At 48.5% G+C, this 19585-nt stretch overlaps 1 long non-coding RNA gene across 1 annotated transcript; it reads left to right on the forward strand.

Moving 5' to 3' along the window:
• Positions 1-9150: 9150 nt before the first annotated feature.
• Positions 9151-10053, forward strand: LOC134107875 (uncharacterized). Its single transcript, XR_009942848.1, has 3 exons — positions 9151-9226; positions 9364-9416; positions 9535-10053. It is a non-coding gene; the product is annotated as an uncharacterized LOC134107875 (long non-coding RNA).
• The last annotated feature ends 9532 nt before the right edge of the window (positions 10054-19585 follow it).

The following is a 19585-nucleotide window of genomic DNA, read 5'->3' on the forward strand; positions in this document are numbered from 1 at the left end:
TGCGGTCTTGCTGGTTCACGGTATTTAACCTTTGTTTAACAAAGGAAAACCTCAGTGGGATTAAAAATGTTTTCCTTTGAAGGGTTTCCTGGCTGCACAGCGACGCTGAGACCCAGAAGAACAGTGACACACAATATATGCCACCAGTGCAGAATTAGGGTTTTCATAAATCATCAGAAACAACAGTAAAATGAGTCGGTGCCCACTGTAAAAAAAAAAAGTAACCATTGGTACCAACGCAGCAAAGCTTTTAGTCATCTCAAATCCAAACCTCCTTCCTGTTAGACATTCAGAGCATAGAAAGTAGTATGAAGAGCAAAAAAGAGTTGAACCCACTTCACTAGTCAGCATTGACTTATTTTAACCTAATTTTGTTACATAACTTACACACAAAACTAAGGTAATGTGTCACTTAAGTAAGAAACATACTAACTAAACCAAATCACTACACTGTAAAAAAAAAAAGTGGCTAAAATTTACAGTGAAAAACTGTCAAATCCAGACAGTTACAGATGATCTAGAACTGTGAAATATACAACTGTCAAAAAACATACCATTATGTCTTATATGTGGACGTTGTCTTTTTCACGGTGAAGTTCTGGCAACCACAGCTGCCAGTATTTCACCCTATATTGTTTTTAAAGTAAATTACCGTTAACAAATAACGGTTCTGAACTGTGAAATTTACAGTTAAAAAAACAGCCCTTAATCTCTAATACGTTGGCGCTGTCATTTGGAGTTCTGGCATCCACAGCTGCCAGTATTTCGCCGTATTTTCAACACATTTCTTTTTACAGTTCATCTTTTCCTGAGCTTAACACAGTACTTTTGTTTCGCGAACCTAATCAAATAAATCTGCACCGGAAGTTTATTTTGAAAAGACACCGTATTAAAACACATAACTGGCGCAACATCCCCGACACGTTGCCATGACGTCCTAGTTTGAAGCTCAGAGCCACTGACCAAGATTCTCTTATTTATTGGAGTAAGAATGTGCCGGGGAGAATGACCGCAGGGTTGAAGTACAGCCGTGGTGGTGTCTGGTTTGCTTGTGCTTTCCAGTACTCATTCGGCCTTGTTTACTGGTTTGAAACCATCGAGGGCTTCGCCATTGCAAAAATACTTTTGGTCTGCGTGCAGTATACACACCACAGTTTCCTGCATTGTTTCCAACATAAACACATTTATTTGGTGCGGCCTGAGTGGTTGATGGCTCTTTATTTGTTTTTTTGGCAACCAAAGAAACCACATGGAGGGAAACACTAATTTTACGAGTGTCTTGAGAACCCTGCATTTATCACCTGAAATTAAACAGACTTATAATGACAAAATGGACCAGTAAACAAATAATTACTTAATAACTCTCTATGTGATTAATGGCATGTCAAGGAACAATTTAAGTCGACACCTGTTTCCCTTGATTATATTAGTGAAGGTGCTGTCCATTAAAAATACAACAACGATGGAGAATGCAAAGAAGAGGCTGCCAAAACCACGTGCCATGGGTCACGTGGCACTGCAGTGAAAGAAGGTGAACCCCCAAACAACTGCATCGAGTTTCCACATTCATTTATACTCCCTGACAGACTAATGCCCGCATTAACACACTGTACGGAAAAAGTAGGAAAGGGATACTGTTGGCATCTGTGTGTGTGTGTGTGTGTGTGTGTGTAGGCAGCGCGGTCTACTGTACATGCGTGTCAGGTAAGTGATTCAGGTGGATGGGACGGAGGGGTCTCGGGTCTCCCGTTTCAGGCGGCAGCTGGTGAGCGGAGGCCCGGCCGAGGTCACCGCCCCCCCTCCCCGCGTCACCTACCATCGTCATACGATCCCAGCTCTGCATTGCATCGCAACAGCAGCTCCGTCGCATGACAATGGAGCTTTTTTTTTTTTTTTTTTTTAATTATCGGGGTCGGTGTCCTCGCTCAAGTGATGACGGATGAAAAAGTCCGGGGCACCCGGGCATGTACCCTCAGAGGCACGGTGATAATTGATCGCGTTGTAGAGGCGTGTGCGGGACACAAAGGCCATGGTGAGCAGGGTTACTTTTAGACCAGATCACCTCAGTGTCAAATGCAGTGGGCATATTTAGAATAACAACAGATGAAATGCATCCTCCGATGGGAACAGAGACCTTGGAGAAACACAAGCTTACAATGTGAGCCAAAGTATTTACACCGTGGCATCTGGAATCATGTGACGCACCATTCAAGCGATACACTTTACACACAATGCTCAACCACTGGCATCAGCTGTGCTCTGCGTACTTCAAAATCGAACGTTTCTATACCCACTTTCAGCAGATGCGTGTTTTGTCATGGTTGCCGAGTTACAGGGTCACGGGTGCGATCACCTCTGCCTGAACCGAACACGTTACAGAAAAGTTACAAGGTTAGCAACAATGATACGAACAATGTTCATGAAGAGGCCGCTGATCTAAAATACTAAAATCAATGAAGCCTGTGTACGAAACTGAAATGTGCCATAGCTGCTAGTGTACATTCCGTAGCAACCGCTGTTCCATAGCAACCGTCTCAGTACGTGCATCCGTGCAGCACAGATGGGCATTTTACATTTTACTATTTTACTTATTTTGTTGATCACTTGCGCAATAGCTCATTTCAGGTGTGATTTGCAATCTAATTTAACATCTTGTTAAATGTCCCGGATTCGACTCCAGCCAGCAGCCTTTCTCTGCGCAGTCTGCATGCCCCCCCCCCCCCCCGTGTCTGTTCTCTCCGGGCTTCCTCCCACAGTCCAAAGACATGCTCTGGGGATTAAGGTTAATTGGTGACTCTAAATTGCCCCGTGGATGTGAATTGTTATTTGTCTCTGTGTTAGCCCTGCAATTGACTGGTCCAGGGTGTACCCCATCTCCTCCAATCTGGGCTGGGATTGATTCCAGCCTCCCCCCCCCCCCCCCCATGTGACCCTACATGTAGGCAGCTTTGAAAGCAACCTGTTCAGTGTCTTTAAGAGTGTTTGCTTTAAAATTAAAGTTCAGCTTCATGTGAAAAATTTGTATCAGTTACTTCCAACCACTGTTTTGGGTGATTTGATTGATATTAAATTATTTAACTAAGAACTGCAAGAAAAATGCACTGTGGGTAGAATGTATAATTTGAGCGTTTTGAAAAAGATTCTTGTGTTTTTGGTCCTCTATTGGTTCCCCCCTCGACCTTACATTACAGGTCAGGGCACGCACCATAAAAGACTGCATGCATGGGAACTGTTGAGTGCCTTTGTGTAAAATAACATATTGTGGCTGCCAATAATGAGAACCAGGGTTAATTTGTTTGGCCTCATTTCCGCAGCCGACAAATTTTCCACACTATGATAACAACGCGAAGACACAGGCAGATGACAGAATACAGAGGATGTTATTATTATAGTTAAAAAGGGTCAAGAATGGGAGAAAAATCGCTGGAGAGACATTCTTCTGCCTCCACGCCGTCAGGCCTCTGCAGCAGGGTGAGAGGTGGAGGAGGATACTGTATGTGGGACAAATTAAACAGGCTTTATGCTCCGGGTTTTAAAGCATGGCCTCTTCAGCTCACCAAGGAAATTGAGTTTGTGACCCGAAAAAATGCACTCTCCTCTTAAACCCGCCCCCCCCCCCCCCGACCAGCCGTCACAGACACACAAACTTTCTCTTTGAAGGCTAAACGGCCAGAAACGAGGGAGGATCGGCTGTTCTGGGGAGTTATGGAAGGCCTGATCCTATTACCCGGCCCCCCCTGAAAAATGGCCCCAGGAGCTTTTAACCTTTCGCTGCTCCGCGCTTTGATTCATGGGAGCGCCGGTGCTCTGTGAGTGTTACTGCCACGGCCGCCGGGAGAAAAAAAAAAAAAACGTTCAACCGGTGCATTTTGGCCAAGAGGGTTTAAACTGACACTATGTTTCTGATGAAGATTTCTGGAGGAATATAAGGGCAGTGAATCAGTGAATCAGGGGGGTTGAATGAATGAAAAGAGCCTGCTTTGTGTCGGTAAAGTTCCACGAGGTGTTCAACAAAACAAGATGAATGGCACACTCAATAATAAATGTGTTGTGTTCACATGTGAGCTGCGTTTTGCTTTTAATTGCAGTAAACTACAACGCATCACAGAGAAAGACATTCACGAGCCTTCGTGTAAGTGATGCGTTTCTGACAGAAACAAAAGAGACTATAATGCAGAGCACATGACGGCAGACACGCGCACACATGTTTATTTGATGGGATGTCTAAACGGTTCGTTTCACTCGTGGCGTCTCAGGAGTTGGGAGAGTAGCGGAGTGACTTTCAAACAAAGACGCCTCAGAAATGGGAAACAGTTTTTTTCAGGGGCCCATATTTGTCAGAATCAAATTCATTTCAAAATAAAACAATTTCACTGAATTCTTACAGCATCATTTAAGTGCTTACTTTACGATATAACAGCCAGGGAATCAAGTGTCTTACAGATGCTTGGCTATCACACCCGCCTCTCCGTTTCGATTTGACGCTAAGAGCCGTGACATCAGAAAAGAGCCGACGAAAAGCACCCCCCGAAGGCTCATCTTTGTGGTCGAGCAACGAGGAAGAGCCCCTCGAGGGGTTCAGCCCGAAATCTCGTGACCGTCCCCGAACCTTCGTCGGGCCCACTGCGACATCCACTTGTGTGGCAGTTCACAGCTCGCCGTGCACCTCGGGGCTCAACGTGTTGGCTCAAATACCACAGAGGAGCTCTGAAAACAGGCATTAAAGTAGGCTAAATCCCCCAAGAAGCCGCGTGCTTAGCGTGGTCTCTGAAAGGTATCCAACCGTTTATGTGAAACCTAAGCACTTCTTGATCAAAGGCTTTCAGAGGACTGCGAGGTGAATGACGAGCCTTGTAGAATTCTCAGTTGATTACTTTTTTCTTTCAGCGTGTGTGTGTGTGTGTGTGTGTGCGTGCGTGTGTGTGTTTAGCGTCTCCATGGACAGGAATCTTTCACCAGGGAGAGCGGATTAACACATCAAATCCGGCCCTTCAATCAATAGGGAGGTAATGGAGCGATAGAAAATATCTTCACACTGCCTGCCCGCACCATAGACTTAAGCAGCGCTCTCTTTTGCGCAACCCAATTTACACACTGTGGTACAATCTCACCGAATAAGACAAGCAAAGGCTTTCAACACTTTTTTTATTCAGGAACAGCAGAGTGGAGATTTTGTTCGTTTATAAAAGGGGAAAGGAAGAAGATATGCATATGAATGAAGTGCAAATAAAAAAAAGCAGGTGTACTAGAGATGGTGCTGAGTAATTGTGTTGATCTTACTTTCCAACATGCTCCACCTTCAACGTTGCACATCTTTCATGAGTTATGAGAGGAACAGGAGATGCTCGGCTCACACGTACATTCACGCAGACACACAGTCTTTGCTTGATACCTTTTGAATTACAGCTAAGGCTGATGGGAATGTCGTCCTTTTAGTGTCGTCCGGGGCGGTAGCTGCAACGCCGTGAGTTAATGTTTGTACAAACTTGACCCCCTGACCCTCTGCCCGCGAGCTCACGACCCCTTCTCACTGACCCGTCAACGGACTAATTTGTCAACAGTGGCCACTCAGGTTGGGACCAGTCACCGTGACCCCCCCTCCGCTCCGGCCTCTGCAGAAAGCACCGTCCGCTCACTATCGATGACTGAACTTAGTGGAGAAAGAGCAGGAGCCGTTAGTGCTGACGCATGAATCTTGATGCACGCGACTGCCTCTGTTTTATAGTTTGCTTCCAAAAGCTAATGTGGTGTTTAATATTAAGCTTGTGCTACACTCAGCACTTTGAACAGCGTACTTTCTTTTTGTCACTTGTACTGAATTGTGCACTTCCTTCTTCCTCCTCTTCTTCTTTTTTCCTATCTCAGCAAAGAGGATTATGTGATCCTTCATATGTGAGTGCTTCTGTGAGTTGAAATAATTTGCTCACTTTTGGGGGTTTGGGGGGCTATGCTTTGCTAACAGCTAGCCGCTATCTGCTAGCCGCTAACGTATCTAACCGTACACACGCCGCTGAGTTTCCCCCCCGCCACTTGGCCAGGCCAGCAGGTGAGTTTTGTTGTTATTGTGGTGTCTTTTTTTACAGCCCACTGGTATCCGTAGAAGGGTCTGGAGGGATGTGTGTTGTATTCATTTTGGTCCCACAATGCAGCAGTGGTCAGCGCTGACACACCTGGCGGAGATCTGCACCTTTTCTCCTACGGCGCTGGTGATGTTTCCTCGTGAAACATCGTGTGCTAAAGAAAGAACAGTCAAACATTTCTCATGAAGAGGATTAGACGGAGGGGTATAAGGTGAACAGTGTGTGCCTGTAGGGATTTTAATACATTAGGCTCAAAGTAGACAGATAGGCCGTATGTTCTAGTCACCGGTTTTATGTGAGACATTCATCGCAGAATTTGTGTGAATATGTAATTTGTTTCTTAAACAGAGATGTGTATGTTTACAAAAAAGTCTTTGTTCATGTCTTTAATCACATATGAGTAAGTACTATAGTGTTATTTTACCTATTCATTCACTATATTTCTGCATACATTTTTTAACAAATAAACTTTATTTTTTTTATATCTCACAGTGACATCAAAAAATACATTCTAAATAGGGAATATAATAGCAAAATAACAACAGAAAAATGTTAAAGAACTGTTTTCTGGAACAATATTGGCAAATAGACATCTGTACGATTATGTGCTGCTTCGTAGCTCTAAAAGAGAGATTCTGCACGTGTGAGAGAAGGAGTTCAGACCCGTGATTGGCCCAGAAGACAAAGCGAAAGCGCATGATTGGCACGTGTAGCTAATGACTGATGGCGGATCCCTGCGGTGTGGCCGCAGTCCACCTCGTGGAGCCCCAAGCATGGAGCCAGCTGTAGAAACACTTTGCTCCACAGCTTTTCCATGTCTCCTGTGACATAACATATTAGCAGCGGCCTCTCTGTGAACATGTGTCATGCATGAAAGCAATTCAAACATGTTCAAGAAGCCCCGTTAAGGTCGTGTGCGAGAAGACCGCCAGCGACTTAATGCTCCTCGCCCCCTCTTCATCGTCTCCATATCCGCTCTCCTCCCCTCCTCCCAATGCCCCCCCGCTTTCTTCACCTCCCTGCTCCCTCTAATTCCCTCTCCATCACAAAGCCCGCCAATAACATCACACATTAATCCGGCCCCTCTCCCTCCTCCTTAATTTTCAGCGACAGAGGAGCAAAGCCGGCATCAGTTAAGCGGTCGCTGGAAAGCTCGGTGACAGGTCCAAACGTGTAGAAGAGAGGAGATTACCTTCGGCAGAACCAGCACCAGGGGAGAGAGTCTCTGGTCCGTACTTAGTCCGAAGTCCCAGCTGCCTTCCCTGATTCAGGTTTTTTTCATTCTTTAAGACTAGATTCCACGCGCGGTGCCCGGTGCTTGGCATGCGCCACAGCTTTCCAGCAGACGGGGGGCCGCCTGCGTTAACGCTGATGAAGCTGCGGTTCTCCGAGGCCTCGTTCGTCTCTTTTCACGTACTACGAAACAAAAGCAGCATTTCAAAATTGCCAAAGCTGCAGAGAGGGGCGGTGGGAAAATGCGATAAGACTAGATTGGCCAAAAATACAAAGTACAGCATTGTGTTAAATCTATTTCTGTATCACATCCCAACAGTTTGGTTTTATTTTTTAGGGAGCTTTTCTCAAAAACCGACATAGACAACAAGACCCGTGTTTGCGGTCGTGGACCTTTATGATTCTCTGCCCCCACAAGGGCATGGCATCTTTTTCCACCAGTTAGCCAGAGCACCTGCCGTGGCTGTTCTCTGGAGACCCAACTGTACTATTGTACCCGAGGGTCTATGGTGCCCTTTACCTTTACTTCATAAAAATGAATAAAACAATAACCACGATGCTCCGTTTCTTTGTTCTCACGTTAAAACTCCTGCACACCTTTTTCCTCTCCCTCTCCTCCTTCACAATAAAAGGAGCTTCGCCGGAACACCAGGGAAATGATAGATGACATTATCATTAGTGTACGTTTCTGCTTCTGCCCAATTTAAAAAACGAGACTCTCCCTGAACTAATTGCAACGTATCATCTACGGACCAAAGGACTGCAAAAAAAAAAAAAAAAAACGTGGACGCCGAGGGTCGAGTGGAGAACATGGACTCCTAAGATGAAGCTTGGTTGGAGCGAGCTGAGGGTCGGAGCCCTGGCAGCGGCGCAGACCATCCATCCATTTTTGCGCGTTAATGGCCGACCGGCCCCCAGCCAAGAGAACGGAAACGGGAGCGCTCTCATCAAAACCTGCGCAGAGGGGAGGGGGGGGGGGGGGGGGTAGCAGAAGCCTCCTGAGCGGATGGAGGGGGGAGCGTGACTCCAAAAACAACACGGGGGTCCCCTGTGCGTGGACCACATGTCGGCGAGGGGAGGGAGGGGGGGTGGAAATGAGCAACGTGCGCGGTACCAGAGTGGGGGGGGGGGCAGGCGACGGTGGGGTTTGAACACGGAGGAGGGATTAGCGCTGTCAATGGACCACAGTGTGGCTGATCCTCTCAGAGCTGTGCCGGAGGTTAAAGACCAGGAAATCAGTCTCACACACACACACACACGGCGACTTAATGTGTGGGTGAGGCTCTTGCAGGCCTTCCTCCGCTGGCTGATGAGGTGTCTTAGCTGATTAATGCCACGCGCAACTTTGGAGGTCATTTCCAGGACTTTAATTAGGCCGGGCACTAACTAAATCACACTTACACAATTGAGTTCTCAGTTGAGTATCTTCAATTAGGCTCAGCTGAGGGCCGGGAAACCCGATTATATTGTTTACTGGAGGAGTAGACCCAAATTTAAAGGTCATGGGGGGGGGGGGGGGATAATGGAATACCGGTTACCTACTATAGATACAGGAGAGTCAGACGAAATGAAAAGTTATGATGCCTCTCTACAGTGGTTGTGAGAAGTGCAAAGGTTGTTTGGGAGACTCCTGCTGAGGCCAGACGCACCCAAATCAGATTAAAGGGGCAAAATTCAAGTAATTTGAGCAACATGGAGAGGTTGATCCTGTTACCGGAATGACCCCTCCTCCCTCAAACCTACTGGGAGTGGCTTTTTATGACCCCTAATTAATTGACCATCAAACCGGCGCACCAGCACATGTGTGACAAGTTAGATGTGATTTGCTGATTGGCAGCTCATCCCGTCTGCAGAGCTTTGTTCAAACAAACGTGTGTTTGAGGGGTCTGTCGCGCCCGAGGCCTCAAGCAGAAGTAAGTGTTTGTTTTAAATGTTAAATCAAAGCTGCACCAACCAATATTTTGATCTCAATTTAGTGATGGACCCATAGGGAATTAGATTTGACCGTTTTAGCAGCTTTGAGCTCATTGTTCGGATTTTATTGTTTCAGGTCAGTCTTTCTTCTGCAGTAACATTTACTCTACTGGCTCAGGGAGGACGTATGTGAGTTGTTACGCAACTCCTAATAAATGTCTGCTGGATGTGTGAACAGGCAACTGTTTGCCAACCCATCCGTAATACAAATTTATAAGGTAAAAATACGTCTATGTTGTGTTTACAGCTAGCAGTGCTCACAGCGTTGTAGGATACTTGAATGCAGCTCAGAGGAAAGCGCTTCGGGAACGGCCCGTGTGAAGAAAAAAAAAAGAAGTGAAGAAGGAAAGAAGTTGAAAAGATGACAAAGCAAAGCGGGGCTTGATCACAAAGCCACTTCTACTCTGTCTCCTCACTGAGCCTCACACTGTTGATCCGTCACTAAGTTTAGAACCAAAAGCCTCATCGTGCGAATGGACAATTGATGATTTATTTAGCTGACAAACGTGGTCGGACCTGCCCCGTGTTCTTCAGAAGACCTGAGTCTCTGAATCAGTCGTCATGGTTTAGCAACTGATGAAAAATGTCTTAATCGGTGGTTGTCACACGGCACTTTATTGCAAGATCAATACTTTGTTTTTGCCTGTCAGGATCTCGTCAGTATCGGCAGGCTAGCTGTGACTGATTTAACCCCAACCCTTCATCCTGATGTGATGACAAAGACGGCCCGCTGGGAGGGGTGAGGGGGGGGGACACAGCAAGGTCGCGACATGGAAAACCAGGCAACGTGGCGACTGAACGTTTTGCCCGTGTTTTTTCTGCTCTGCACAGTTCGAGGGTTAAAAGTCAATAAAAGTCGTCACATTTTTCCGCTATGCTGTGTGTGTGTGCGTGCGTGTGTGTGTGTGTGTGTGTGTGTGTGGACACGGCGAGGGGAGAGGACCCGCTGAGATCTCCTTCGCTAACAGATGGGAACTCGCGGGTCCATTAGGCCCGAGAAGCACGCTCCGGCAGGTTCAGTCAGGAGCGCGCTGCGCAGAATCTATCGATTCTCCCGTGAAAAGAAAATTACAATCCAGACATCTAGTTTACAATTCTTAGGCGCCTGCCAAATAAAAAAAGAAAAAAAAAACGACGGTGCCTCGCAGAGTCTAAAACGTACATGTGGAGAACGGAAAAAGATGATGGATGTCTGTGCACATTCGCCACCTGCGCCGCCGCAAATGAGACGGCGTTGATCTGTTTCAAATTAAAACCCTATCCATTAAAATAAAGAAAACAGACCAAATGTGGCTCTGTGGCTTTTTTTTTTGTTTGCTGTTGTTGATTCAGTCTGATCCGCACGCCCCACAGAGGACCCCAGCAGGCCTGAATCAACCCCCGGGTCCCCCTGACTCCCCTTTTGTTTTGGCTGGCTGTAGGCAATTAATGGGGGGGGGGGGGGGGGGGGTAATGGGGCAGAAAATGAGAGTCTGTCAGGTAGAAGTAACAGTTACTGCTGCAGAATGGAGCGATGACATCACAGCAATGCGGCCGTGTGCCCTCACAAAGGCAAGAGTGCGACTACGGGTGGTACGTCGGGGTCAGGTGACCCACGGCGACAGGCCGTCGACTGCCGTCAGGCTACCTGTCGGAGAGCACAGGTTCTTACCAAGGGGGGGTTTGGTTGGGCCAAAACAATGCAATAAAACGTGCTAAAACACCTTGTTGATGAGTGACATCACATTCAAATTGATGAGCATTTCATTCAGAGGAGGGCTCAATAAACGCAGAGGGCCTTTTAGTCGAAAGAGTGCGATGCAGGTGAAACACACACCAACAAACTGCAGCCTCGGAGTAGATGGAGTGGCAACTGCAGCAGGAACACACAGAGCGAGGAGCAATCTGAGCGAGGACAGCATCTCTCTGCTGCTGCTGCGAGAGAGAGATAATCCGTTTGTCCCTCCTCCAGGCTTCCTGTCTGCTTCTGGTACGGCAGACTGGAGGACAGTGTGTGTGTGTGGGGGGGGGGTGATGAGGGGTGGATGGATGGATGAGAAGATTGGAAAAGGGGGGCGTGCTGAGAGTCTCTCCTCAAGGCTCTGAGCGATGTCATCCTGCCCGTTTCATGCCTTATTGTTGTGGAGGGGGGGGGGGGAGGGTGTTGAACCTGCCCCCCCGTGGATGCCAACGCCGTGGGGTAGGTGGCCTGGACGCGTGTAATCGGCCCCGCGGCCCCGAGGTTGCTCCTCGGCGGTCGAGATGATGCATGCGGGCGGCTGGAACGACGCCGGAGGAATTAATGAGGCGCTTGATGAAGACAAGCTGCGATGAACAGAAATGAAAAGAAAAGTTCTAACTTCTTCTTCACTTTGGAGTTTCGTTTTGTGGTTTATTTTTTCTATTGAGTACTTTTACACGAGAACACAAATGTAATTTTGTCTTTTCTGAAAAAGGAAAAGGAATGTTTTCCATTATATAACTCATCAACCAAGCAAAGCAAACATTGATGCTCCTTTCTGCTGCGACAGAGGCAGACCACATCAGGTTTTCCTTTCTTACCTTTCACAATAAAAGCCCAAGAAAAAGACAGTCTGTAAGTGTCTCAATACAACTTCTTAGAACAATTGACCTTAGACAGACAAACGCTGCCTTTATCAACATTTTATTAAGAGCAAGGCAACTCTGCAATTGTTCTGATGATAAATATTTGCACGTTTTTTTTGTTTTTCACGCTCTTGTGTTTAATTCATTTGTCACAACCCCGGTGTGCGAATTAGGCTTTTTGGCCCCAGTCGCCACCGCTGGACTCCACGTCACGCAGTCCGTGTGTGTGTGTGTGTGTGTGTGTAGCAGTGCGGAGCGGCCAGCGCGGCATACCTGTGGTGTTTATTCTCACGGAAAAGTACAGGGTGCTGCTGCTGCTGCTGCTGCTGCTACAAAACTGAGAGGTTCGGAGCGGGCCGGGGTTTCCAAAAAAGTGAGACTGTCGCTGTGGCAGCGGAGCGGCGTGGAAGTGCTTTCTGGCCCTCGGAGGAGACGAGGGCAGCGAAGCGGTGGCACAAGCCGCGTGCCGCTGCACGAGGGGGATGAAGGAGCTGCGGACAGAGCGCATTACTCTTCATTTTTGGCGTATTTGGCAACCACGCGGTGGAAAAAAAAAAAAAAACCAACACGGCACGGAATTATGATGAATGGCGTCGAAGAAGAAGAAGGGGGGGGAAAGGGAAAAAGAAGAAAAGATGGACCGCGGTCGCTAGCTGGTAACAAGCTCCTTGCATACGATCCTCCGGCTTAGTCTTAATTGGTGGAGGCAGGGCGTTTCGTCTTGGATTAGATCGCCGCTGATGATCAGAACCTCCTCGCTGTGACGGAGGGGGGCGCCGCCGGTGCTGTCCGTCCGCCGGTCTCAGGGGCTAATGTCAGTGTCTCAAGGGTACGCAGATAACCATCGTCCCCCCCCCCGCTTTCCTTCTAAACCCTCCTGTTGGTCCCCGGAGTGGAGGCTCAGCTGTCTCCTAAAGCCTGTTTTCACTTCACCCCTTTGCCGCTGTCACAACATTTTCATTACATAGCAGCTTAAGCCCTTAATGACCTCCTTCTAAGACTAAACATGGGGTCAAACAGGGTGTAGCCCGGCCCAAAAGCAGGGGAGGCGACGGGAGGGGGGGATCTGGTTCACACTCCCCCTCTTTGCGCCTTTAATCAAGGTAGCAAACCCTTCCGAGCTGCAGAGAAATTGTGTTTGCGACTTTATTTTTTATTTTTTTAAAGCAATGCTTTGAGGTTTTTCTTGTCTTCTCCCTCTCGGTTCAACAACAAACTACTTCTCTGTATGTCCTCCGAGTGGCTTCCACCTCACCGGCTCTGTAAAACAACGCATAAAACGAGCACCAAAGGGAGTAAAAGCACACGTTTGTTCATAAAGTCCTCAGTGAACGTACGCCTCGGGTGAATCTGAACCGCACGTGACGAAATCGTGTCTCCACTTCATTAAACCGGCTGGAGAGTCGGGGCTCAAATGGGCACAACACCGAGTAGTTTGACCCTGCTCCACGTGTTGGACCAGCTGTGATGATCTGATTGGCCGATATGGATATATGGAAGAACTAATTCTTGCAATGATAAGGCTCCCTCTTTGCACAAATAAAAAGGGGGGAATTCAAACTCTTTTCTACACCGGGCGAGCAATGGGGTCCGTAGACATTTCTCTCTCAGAGCCGCGGGGGGGGGAGGGGGGGGAACGTGGCCTTCAGAGAACACAAAGGATCGACAGAATCCCTCTCAGTGCAGAGTCATTTTAACTTCCAAATCCGCCTCAGAATACTTAGAATGTTACTCATAGACGTCTTCGTGGTGAGTTGTATTTTTTACCCTTGAGCATTTCCTGGATGCAGATAAGGATTCTGGCACATGGCAGATACCAAACACCTCGGGGCACCTCCTCCCGGGGAGAAGAAAAAAGAAAAGTTCCCCTGTGAGTTCGGTTTCTGAATAGCCTTTGGTACCTGCTAGCGTTACCCCCCGCCCTCCGCCCCCTTCTCTCGTCCCCCTCTGAAAGTAGCTCACCTTTCAGTGCAAAAGTTCCTCCTCGGCCCGGGAGCAGCAGATGTTACGTTGGCCCGCTCACGCGGACGTGCTTGATCCAAGATGATTGGCTGTAATTACGGCCTGTAAGCCGATAGTGGGGGGGGGGGGTCGGGTGGGAATAGGCGTCCCATTGAGACGTCAGTCCTCCCGGTGGGTGTTTGTGAATGCATTGAGGCGCTGTCGCGGCTACGGCCTCGGCCAGCAGCGAAGGGGGGTTGACGGAGTGAGGGGGAGGTGCCTGTGATTTCAATGGGAGCACCTGGAGAAGTGGACCCCGGGTTGGAACAGTGAAAGAGTTCTGTGTGTTACAGCCGGTGTCCGTTGGGCAACATTTCTGTACGTTAAATAATTCAAAACCGTGTCGATGCCGTCAAATGACTTGGAATAGTGTGATGTTTTTGGGTAAGAAACGACGGCGATTCGTGTCTATCTATGTTTATATCATAAACTCTACACAATAAATGGACCCTAAACCCAATCAGGGATGTTTGAATTTACTCCCAAGAACCCCCACCCTGGAGATTAAACCCAAACAGTGCAGCACTGGAAACAGGAAGCAAGCCTTTCACGACAAGTATAATTCGCTCCGCATTAAATCTGCACTGTGTCGTGCAGACAAACATTATAAGATGCTCTGTAATCCACAAACCCTGGAAGCAAAACCTTGCTTCACTTCAGTTTTTCCAACCTCGGCCGTGTTGCATTGTCCCCTTTAGACCGTAGAACCAAACAAATTCAGGCAAAAGACTTCAGCAACTTTGTTAGAGTGGAAGAAAAAGGGAGTAAGAGGAGAGGGCTGCTGTGTGTTGGGAGGCACCTAATTGTCTACTGCAGCATGTAATGACAAGCTTACTTTGACATCAATCTTTCATTATTAAGAGCTATTTCTGTCTCGATGCGGGAGGCAAACAGATGCATCTTCAGGATGGCGCTGAACCAGGAGGGAGACACCAGTCTGTCCGCTAACGAAGGGGGGGGGATCATCAACGGGCTCGCGTTAACGTGTCCTTCGGCGAGTCAGAATTGGCCTGGAAGGAAGCCTGCGAGTGGATCGGTGAGGTTGCGTCAGACAGTGGGAGTTCTTTGAAGTTCATGCAGGAGGTTTAAACATTGAACGCGTCGTTATCCCCAGACTTCAATGTGAAGTAATGCAAATCATACAGATTATCGACAGGGTGCTGCAGATGAATATAATTTAGATTTTGGCAATTTACTGTAATTTTGAATAATTTTGCACAGTAACCGTGATTCCGTCCTTTAGTTTTCACCTTCGCATGAGGTTATCCAGCTGTTACCCTTGAGAACACTGCCCCCTGTCTTTGGAAAACGTACGAAACCGTCTCCGCTCCTCTGCTGCAGCCCCTTAAAGAGCTCTGCCAGGACGGGACAGATATCAAATAAGACTGAAGAGAGCTGAGGCTTGAGTGAAACTTTTGGGTGTGTGGTGTGGGGGGGGGTGAAAGGGGGAGGGAGACGTCTGTGCGGATTTGACTCATCCTCCATCCTCCCAGCAACCCCACTGGATGAAATATGCTTTGAGTGGAGATGATTACCTCTCTATCACTGTTCTCTATATTTAACCCCCCCCCCCCCCCCACCACCACCACCACCACCCTTCGCCATCCTCACACACACACACACACACACACCCTTCCTTTCTGCAGCTTGTGGCTCCTCTCTCCCTCATCCTCTCCGTACTCAGGAAAATAAGCCTCTGTCTCTCTGTTCACTTCTCAAAAGTCCCGAGGAGATTAACACTTTGAACTTCATTTAGACTTCTGAAACTTTTTTTTTTTTTAAAAGGTAAAACACATCACATGACACAAACGACTCAACTTCAGCTCCTGTTTAAGCTGTAATGGAGAGCAAAGTCTCACAAATCGAAATGTAAGTTGTTAAAATTATAAAACAAAACATTGAAAAAGAATCCAACCCCGAGGCGCAAGGACCCTGTTAAACTAGACTCTGTCTCGTCTAGACAGTGATGCTACATTTTTAATGGGCCGAAATAGAACAAATCCACCTCAGCAGGATAGGTGCTACGGGACCACAACAAAAAAACAAGAATAGGAAAGTACCTGCACATCAGAGCTCCGTTAATGCTTTTGTGAGCAGTTTAATATGATTTATTTAACATTTTGCTTTTGGCCATCCGAGAGCAGGGTGACTCCCCAGTTGCTGGGGACCTGCTCGAGTCCTCTTTATTGTGTGCTATAAAACCACATTCACCCCCCCCCCCCAAATCCCTCCACACGATACCGCCTTTTGCACAAGACTGTGCCCCCCCCCTCCCCGCAAGAAGGGCCCAAAAGCTCTCCGCAGGCCCGGCGTTGCTACGGCGAGACTGGGCCCGAGCGGAGAGACTGCTTTCCCAGCTGTCTCAGGAACGCCAGGCACGAGGAGAAGGGACGGATCCGTATCCCTGAGGATTAGCTCGCCCCGGGGGGGAGAGGGGGGGGGGGGACATCCTGGTGTTGAGCGGAGGGGGGAGGGGGGGGAGCGGATTTAAAAGCACTTTGCTGATAATAATGCAACTCTGAAGTCGGCAGAGCTGGGAGGAGGACTCAAGGCCCTTTGGGAAAGAAAGAGCAGATGGGGGGGGGGTAGAAGAAACTCTGCTGGAGGAAAGAAAACACAACCTCATCCCTGCACTCTTTGAACTCCAGGAACCACCTGCTCGCTGCTAAAACAACCAGTCTGGCTTTTTATTATTTTCTCCACAGCACATGCTCACATGGAGAAGCCATTCGCTCCGAGGAGGAAGTTCTTTGTGGATGTTGTGTTCGTGCGGTCGCATTCCCCCACGCCGGAGCGGAGGGGGTTTCGCGATGTCGATGTTGTGACATGTGAAATTTGTGCCGTGCACCGCAGTTTTTCTACATTCACCCCCCCCCCCCCCAAAGTGGAGAATAAAAACCATCTCGGAGTTTGCTTTCATAGCGTTCTGTTGCGGGTGTCTAGACATCTCAATCAGCAATGATACGCCGACTGTCAGCACGAGACATGACCATCCATCGCATTCATCACGGCAGGGATCAAAAGCAACCCCCCCCCCGAATAGCCGCCTCCGTCACACCACAGGTGGAGGATACACTGTGAAACGGCGCCATTGTCATCCCTCCTAACCATCTGCCTCACTTTCTCCACCCCCCCCCCTCTTTGCCCCTTTCCCTTTCCACTGCCACTTGTTGTCACCACAGAGCGGCCACAATGGGCCGTCACCCCGTAATGAACCCTGAGGGTGCAAGGCACTGATTTAAAGTCCCATTACCTTCACAATACTGAGGGACTGAAGGAATGATGGCTGAGGTGCCATTTTTTTTTTCTTCTTTCTGCAGGGCTCCGAGCACAGATGGTGCTTTTTCACACATGTGAATGTTAGCGGGTGAACCGCGACTTTTCCGAGTCGGGCTCTGCAAACATCTCCGAGAATCTGTTTATCACAGGTCATTTTAAAAAAAATAAAAAAATAAAATAAATGCAATATTCTGTACCACTAAGGTGGAAAAATGAAAGAATGCAATTTAGAGCAACTCCATCGAACGTCATCCACATGCACGTACCCCTTGTACGCGCGGTGGGGGCGGTCTGTGGGAGGGGTTGGGAGGGGGAACACGACCTCCATCCTAGTCCATTGTGGTGACTGTTGTTGCCCAAGCTGCCCCGTGTCTCTGCTCTCCCCACGCAAGCCGGGTTTGAAAAGGCAGCGAGCAGCATGAGGCCAGAGCGACACGCCGCTTTTCTCTTCTTTTTTTTCCCCCATCTCTCCCGTGCGGCCATTATTCCAGGGCAAGGGGTGGAGGGCGCCACGGCGGCAAAGCATGCTGGGACACATGCACTGCGAGTCGCTCTCTCCCCCCGGGTTTGGCGGTACTGGTTGCTAGGGCGCGCTGGCAGCTGCCTCAGCGCCGCGTGGTAACCGACCTATGGGGCATTAGTTCCGCTCAAGACCCCTGTAGGATGTTATTCAGCACCTCCATTTTAATTCGTCATCTGTATTCAGGTGGAGGACTGTCGTAGGCAAAAATGTGTGGTTACTGATATCCTTTCAGGTTTTGAGGTTTCAGAGTTAAGCCAAAAGTCCGTAATAGTTTGTTTTGGCGTGTACTTGTTCTGCCAAAGGACATCTGTATCGCACCGACTGTTTTCCAGAGATTGCACCTTCTCCTTTTTAGTAACAACTGCAGTGTGTTCAGGATGCTCATTGTTCACATACTTCACTGTCACTGAAAGACCTGTGACGTCATCTCCACCTCCGTTACTCTGTGCGTTGTTGCACTGTGACTCACGGTGCCCCGAAAAACATTTCAAACAGGCGGGTTTATTTTCCATAACCGCGGTTGGACTCGTGGAGGAAAGCTTCAGCGCGATGACTCATGGTCGAGATAGCATCCACCACAGGTAACATCCGCCTGCTGCGTGTCCAATGATCATTTCCAGCCAGTATTGACCTGGTGTGTCAGGAAGCGGGGGTGCAGGTTGAAGGCAGGCGGGAGTTTCCAGAAGGTGCTCTTTATTCGCCACAAAATCAAAAGCCAAAGGACGTGCACCAACGACGACTAGACATTGACAATGACGCGACAGGGGACAAATACAGTAGGGAGGTGCAGGTGATTGGACACAGGTGGAAGCAATCAGGCAATCACAGGACAAGGCAGGAAGTGAAGCTCACCCAGGGACACAAGAGACTACCACAAAAGACAGGAAGCAGAACCAAACCGTGACATGGTGAGACTGTGCGTGTGTCTCGTCGTCGTGGAGACGCCCCGCTGCAGCAGAAGCGCAGCAGAAGCGGCCCAGAGTACTTTGCCAGGTGTCCTGTCCGTCTGCCCGAGGACGGATTTTGTCACCGCGACAGCAACCCAAGACTCGCATGGGAAACCTCACAGGTGTGTACAGTCACGATCAGCAGGAAGGCCAAGATTGATATGGTCTAAGAAAGATCGCCAGAAGCAGGAGGAGGGGGTAGGGGGTGGGGGGGTTCACGGGCTGGTGTGATCCCATTGCAAGATGTTCTCAGGTTCCATATTACTGAAACCACCTGGGTCTGGATGGAATGTGTGGCTGAGGTTCATGAGTTACGACCGTAATCAGTGCTAGCATTAGCTCGATAGGCTAACTGGTCTCGACTTTGCGGGGTGGAATGCATGACTCGACCAGACAGATATGGAGCGAGGTAAAATACTGTCTAGTGGTGATAATAGCTTTACATTTTCAGCTTGTGGTCAAGCCTTCAGCAAGTAGCACACATGTAAACAAACGGAAATATGTCCAAACGTCACACTTTTGGAGAACTAAACGCTCACAATTGCCGCATGTCCTCACACAAAACGCAGGGAGAATTGGACTAAAACTCTGGGACTTCTTCTCCGAGGTGGACATGCTGCGTGTGGATTTCCAACCAAAAGCAGCCAAGGATTAAGGATGCTGCGCTTGTCTCATCACTCACTCTCTAGGATAAAGGAACGTTCGGATCAAACACAATCCCATGTCTCTGCTTCCCGCGCCTCCCCCCCCAGGACTCGATGAAGGGACTTGTGGGTTCGGTACCGCGTTACACGCAGGGTGTATCGCCACACATTCGTTCACGAGGTAGGGCGGTTTTACATTGTACAGGTTGATTGGTTCATCCAATTGTTGGCGCTGCCAGCTTTGTGTTTCCTTTCGGTTTTTTGTCGCCTCACTTGGTGAAATTAGCCGAATCTTGGCGACATTCCGCTACTCGCTCC

This window comes from Pungitius pungitius, chromosome 21, assembly GCF_949316345.1.
Source record: "Pungitius pungitius chromosome 21, fPunPun2.1, whole genome shotgun sequence".
NCBI classification, from domain to species: domain Eukaryota; kingdom Metazoa; phylum Chordata; class Actinopteri; order Perciformes; family Gasterosteidae; genus Pungitius; species Pungitius pungitius.